Source organism: Microtus ochrogaster, unplaced genomic scaffold (assembly GCF_000317375.1).
Source record: "Microtus ochrogaster isolate Prairie Vole_2 unplaced genomic scaffold, MicOch1.0 UNK33, whole genome shotgun sequence".
Taxonomy (NCBI): domain Eukaryota; kingdom Metazoa; phylum Chordata; class Mammalia; order Rodentia; family Cricetidae; genus Microtus; species Microtus ochrogaster.
Genome location: NW_004949131.1, coordinates 1,861,425 through 1,867,372, shown reverse-complemented (window position 1 = coordinate 1,867,372; position 5,948 = coordinate 1,861,425).

The window sequence follows — 5,948 nt, the reverse complement described above, 5'->3', positions numbered from 1 at the left end:
ACAAACGAGTTGGCAAGGGAAAAGGCTGGAAACTCATATGGTCAAGGCAGACCATGTGGCTAGTAGCTGCCATATTGGAAAACACAACTGTAGAGAAGTATTTGAAGACTGAGTCAAGCAACAGTTAATTATCTCTTGGCCTGGCTCAATAAATCTTAGCTACTGTTATTGCCACTGGTACAATAAAGGAAAAAATGATAAGAGTCTCACCATGGGATAGTGCTGGAATGAATCTCCCAGACCAGAATCAAATACTAATTAATTCCTGGAAGAGTCCAGAGGGAGTATTGTGCTACAAGGACGTAGCTGTTCAATAAATCTCCATCCAACCCATTAATTGCATTCATTAATTCTTTTATTGGTTTCTGGGTCTTCTGTTAGCTTAGCCAATGTGATGGAAATGTTAAAACTTTTTCCTGTTCTCATGGATTTGTGCTTTTCTTGTGTGTCTATATGTACACTTTATGTATGTTGAAGTTAAAGTATAGGTGCATACCGTGTCATAATGGTTTTGCCTTTTATCATTCACTGCTTTTCTTTATCCCTGGTAATAGTTTTTGCTTTGACTTCTACTTTGTCTGATATAGATGATGTTTTTATAGCTTTCTTTTTGTTAATACTATATTGGGATACATTTTCTTCTCATTCAAAAGACTTCAAACCTTTATGGTTTTAAGAGATCTGTCATCAATGGCACATAACTAAATTCTTATCTAATCTCACAATCTCTATATTTTAATTCTAATCCACTTACATTAGATATAATCTCATGACTTTGAGTGTGATGGTTAGTATTGTCAACACCTATTTGGACTGAGGCTCATCTTTGAGAATGTCTGTGAGGGATTGTCTTGATTACTACATTGACGTAGGAAGACCCATCTTGGGGTCCCGGACTGTGTGAAATGGAGAAAGCAAGCTGAGTGCTAGTATGGATGTGTTAACTGCTCTCTTCTCTTGACTGGGATGAAATGTGATCAGTTCTCTCGTGTTTCTGCTGCTGTGACTTTCCTGCTGGGATGGACTGTAACCTGGAACTCTGAGCAAATGCCTGGTATTTCATCACAGCAACAGAAATGGAAGCTAAGATGATTGTATAAAGTTTGCAGCAGATAATGTTTTTTAGTGTTTATATTAGTTCCTCAAGATAATCAATTCCCATTTCCTTTCTGCCTGGTTTTATCTTGTAATTTATTGCCATGTTGAATGAGATTTATAGTTTTATTTAACTCTTTTAGCATCTGTGATAGTCTGTGATTCTAGAAGACACACACCTTTTTGCTTTTTAACAATTGGAATTTTTGAAGGGCACATTCCTTTTCCTTTTGGGGACTAAATTTCTTAGTGACTAGATTTAAATTAAGCATTCCTGTTATGATTTTTGCTGGGAGGTCCTGCTGGTCCCAGCGACAGTGAGGTTCCCTGACTGGGAGAGCCGGCCGAGGAGCTTGTGGCGGGGTGGGCTGGTCTCGGTGACAGTGAGGTTCCCTGACCAGGAAAGCCACCAGCCCTGGGCAGGGCCCAGCCATGAGGCAACTGGCTGGAGACAGTGAGTCCCCGAAAGTGCAAGTTCGGCTAGGTGGATGAGCAGGTGGGAGACACGTGGACAGACATATCATACAGAATGGAATTGGATATTTATTAGTTGAATTATGGAATGGGAAGGAAAGAGGGGAAAAGGGGGAAGAGAGGAGAGGGGGGAAGAAGGAGAAGAGGACAGAGCAAGAGAGAAAGCGGGGGGGGGAAGCAGAGAAGTGAGGAGAGAGGCAGAAGTGAAGCTGCCTCTCAGAGAGGAAGGTGGAAGAGAGGGAAGCTGAAGATCAGCCTGCCTCAGCAGATAGGGGAGGGAGTGGGCATGGCTTGTACAAACAATCATAACAATTCCCAAGCAGACTTTTACAAGAGTGATGTTCTGCCTTCAGTGTGTCATATTTGGTGAACTATGGTGGTCATCTGTCACTCAAAAATAAAATTACTTTTAGTATTTCGATTTGCTACTAATAAGTAATCAGTGGGAGACACTTTAAGACCATATAAACAAATATTCTAATCACCAAGACAATTAGTCTGTCCATTCCTCTTAATTTGGTATCCATTGATAATTCTTAGTCTGGATGGCTCTTTTTTTTAACTTTTTTTTTTTTATTGAGAAAAGGAGAAAAAAAAAAACCAAGTTTCCACCTCCTCCCAGCCTCCCATTTCCCTCCCCCTCCTCCCACCCTTCTCCCCCTCCTCCCACCCTTCTCCCCCTCCCCCTACTCCTCTCCCCCTCCCTCTCCAGTCTAAAGAGCAGTCAGGGTTCCCTGCCCTGTGTTAAGTCCTAGGTCCTCCCCCCTCCATCCATATCTAGGAAAGTGAATATCCAAACTGGCTAGGCTCCCACAACCCCGCAACAGACAAAGGTCTGATCTCCAAAATATATAGAGAACTCAGGAAACTAGACTATAAAATGCTAATTAACCCAATTAAAAAATGGGGCACTGAACTGAACAGAGAATTCTCAGCAGAGGAAGTTCAAATGGCCAAAAGACACTTAAGGTCATGCTCAACCTTCTTAGCGATCAGGGAAATGCAAATCAAAACAACTTTGAGATATCATCTTACACCTGTCAGAATGGCTAAAATAAAAAACTCCAATGGTAGCCTTTGCTGAAGAGGTTGTGGAGGAAGGGGTACCCTCATCCATTGCTGGTGGGAATGCAATCTTCTGTAACCACTCTGGATGGTTCTTGATGACTACAAAATGGCACTCCTGGTTCATCTGTCAGTCCATCTGTCTGTCCATCCATCCGTCCGTCCGTCCGTCCGTCCGTCCATCCATCCATTCATCCATCCTAGTACTGGGGACTGAATGTAGGGCCTTGCCTGTGTTAGTCTTAGAAGTTTGAAGAGATGTAAGCAGTCTTAGTAAGTCTGCAAAAAGGGATCATAAAGTTTGTGTTTTTAACTTGTATTTTCAATTTTTCTGTACTATTATCTTCATGATACAAAAATAAATGTTTTCAATCTAAAACAATCCTATTATTTCTTTTCTTTGCTGTCCTTTAAGATAAGGACATGAGTGTAATTCTCCCATGGAATAATTATATAATAAATTTTGTGTTCTTGACAAATTTTAATAATAGAAACTAAGTTTAAAAAATCAAAACGAGTCTGTCCTATGCCCCTCACCACCTCACTAGGCAGAGATGAAATTGGTATATTGTCTCTAAAAAGCTGCAAGAGTTCTCTATTGAAGTAATTGGGACTCAGTACTTGTTTTTAGGAAAGGTGACTGAGCTGATTTAGCTGTTATGACCCCTTTGACAAGTTTTGATGCCTGGATTTGTTTTCTTAAAGAAAGTCATATGGTGTTTTGCTGCCTGACTTTACTTGCACATGTAGTCAATCTCTACAAGTCAGACACAAGCCCTGCTCATCTAGCTTGGGGTTGGCTGTGAGGGTAATAGGACTGTCTTGGTCAGCCATATGGAAAGGAGAGATGTTTTCATCCTTTTTTATCTTTACCACCCCACCATCAACTCCTCAAATAACTACTCAAGTGTCTTCCTCTGGGGACAAGGACAGCAATGACAAAGAACACCTTTACCCAACTCTAAACAGGGCTGACATCAGTCAGAGTGTTCACAACCCAGTGGTGAAGCGACTTCCCCAAAGTCTGCTTTTGCTGGGAGAAATTAAGATTACAACTGTCGCTTGCATTCTCCTACATGCCCCGGCCATGCCAGGGCACTGTGGCCAGCTGAGTTCGTTTATTAGCTTTTGTTGTGGTACAAACTCATCCATTAGGATTAGTTTGGCTCATCTAACTTGAAACAGACCACCTCATTCATCTACAAAGAGACACGTGTGGCACGGACGGTCCACAGGCCTTACACACCATGTTTACAAGTGGAACATGGAAGGGGAAGGCTAGGACAGCAAGAACATTTTGAGTCCTCTCCCTTCAGGGAGTCCTGAACGAACTCAGCTGGCCACAGTGCCCTGGCATGGCCGGGGCATGGAGGAGAATGCAAGCGACAGTTGTAATCTTGATTTCTCCCAGCAAAAGCAGACTTTGGGGAAGTCGCTGCACCACTGGAGTACAGCTGTAGGGGCAGAATCTGAGTGGCACATCTGTCTGGGGCAGCGCACACCGAGAGACCACCGTCATTTACCAGTCTGATAGTGGGAGAGGCCTCACAGCAGACGTAAAACATTGAAAATGAAGAACTACTGTTGGTAGGGAGAATGGAATGGATGGAAAATTCCCCAAAGCAGGAGCAACTTTCTCTGCTATCTGGTAGCCTCTCGTGAAGGAGACTTCTTATACAGAAAACGTAGCCATAAGGACATGAGTGTGGAGTCCCTGAAGATGCCTGCCAACTTCAGCCTCATGGCATGGCGGCCTACTTCTGGGTCTCCAAACGCTTGTGTAGTTAGCAGTTTAGCCCGACAGGTAACAGGAACGAGCCCCTTCTTCCAGGGGTGTTTCACTACAAATCTGCTACCAGCACAGGGTAGGCAATGCAAGTCCATTCCTCCCGACACACTTCCTGTCCAAGCCATTTCCTGGAGTGGTGATACTTCAGCAAGGCAGACGGCAGCGAGTTTTAGATTCATGCCATCCTTCCGAGGGAAAGGTCTCTGCCAGGGGAAAGCCAATCAGGTGGCACCACGGCTCCTGTTTAGGAGACAATTTCTACTGGACAGTGAGGAGTCATGTGTCTGAAGGTTTTCACAGTATCATCTCAGAGGCTCAAACAATGATGTCGCCAGGAACCCGAGCACCTGAACACAGCCTTTTCCTCCTACGCTGGTTTGCTGCAGTGGCCAGCAGGGCCTCTGCAGGCAGGGGCTTAGGTAGATGGAGGCCAGAGGACGGAGGCCGGAGCAACATCACCGCAGGCAACAGATGCTCTCCCTGTGACTGACATCCTTTCTCAAAAGGGTTCTTCCGACCAGCCACAGACTGGTGGAGTCTGCCCTGCAATGAGAACCTCAGGGCTGACTTGGCTTGTCTGAGACTGTAAATCACAAAGCTCTGGACACCAAAGAAGACACCTGGCCATAGTTTCCTCTGGATTCCCATCCATTCAAACTGACCTGTGGACCGCTGTAGAGGTCACTCCCATAGGCTATCCCTTGTCTTCACCTCAGTATTAAAGGCCTTACAGTCAACTAGTACTGACATCTAAGTTCTATCCTTTACCTGTCCTGTGTGAGAAATGCTCTCAGAGTGGTTAGGTCATGACAACGGCATCATCCAATCACCCAAGCCAGGACCACCATGCAAACAACTGATCCACATTGATTTTGGCTTTGGCTGCCTTAGCAAAGGGGCTAGAGGCCCTAGAAATCTAAGAAGTAATGGCTCATCCTTGTCCAAGCTTGGTGACCTTGACCAGTTGGCTTCCTTATTATTAGACAGTCTGGCTGGCCCTCAGCTCAAGCCCATGACCTTCCTCAGCTTCTCTAGAGCCGAGATTATGGTGTGTAGCAGTCTGCTTATCAGCTGGTCCTCCTGAGGCTTGTGGAATTACTTAAGGCTAGTACTATCCCTATTTTACCGCTTATAACCAACACAAATGTTGGTCAAAATGGCTAATTGAAATGTAGTGTGGCTACAAAAAAATGGTCCCCCATTTCAAGACAAAACCCTGAAATGGCATTTCAGACCCAAATCAGCAGCCAAGGACATCTAAGAAGTGATGCGCTCACCTGCTTACAGTGCTCAGCAGCAGAGAGGAGCACGGCTCGCCCAGAGCAGACCATGCTGGGGCTACATGCTCACCCAGTGCTCATTTGAACAAACAGGTTTCTGTAACTTAAACTAAAAACCAAATCCTCCCTTCGCGTCTCTGAACTCTAAGAATGGCACTCTTAAGGAAATGATCTCTTTGCCCCAACACGTAGCAGTGTGGTTCCCCCCCGGGTTCTATGTTTCAAAATCACACGTTAAGGGATAC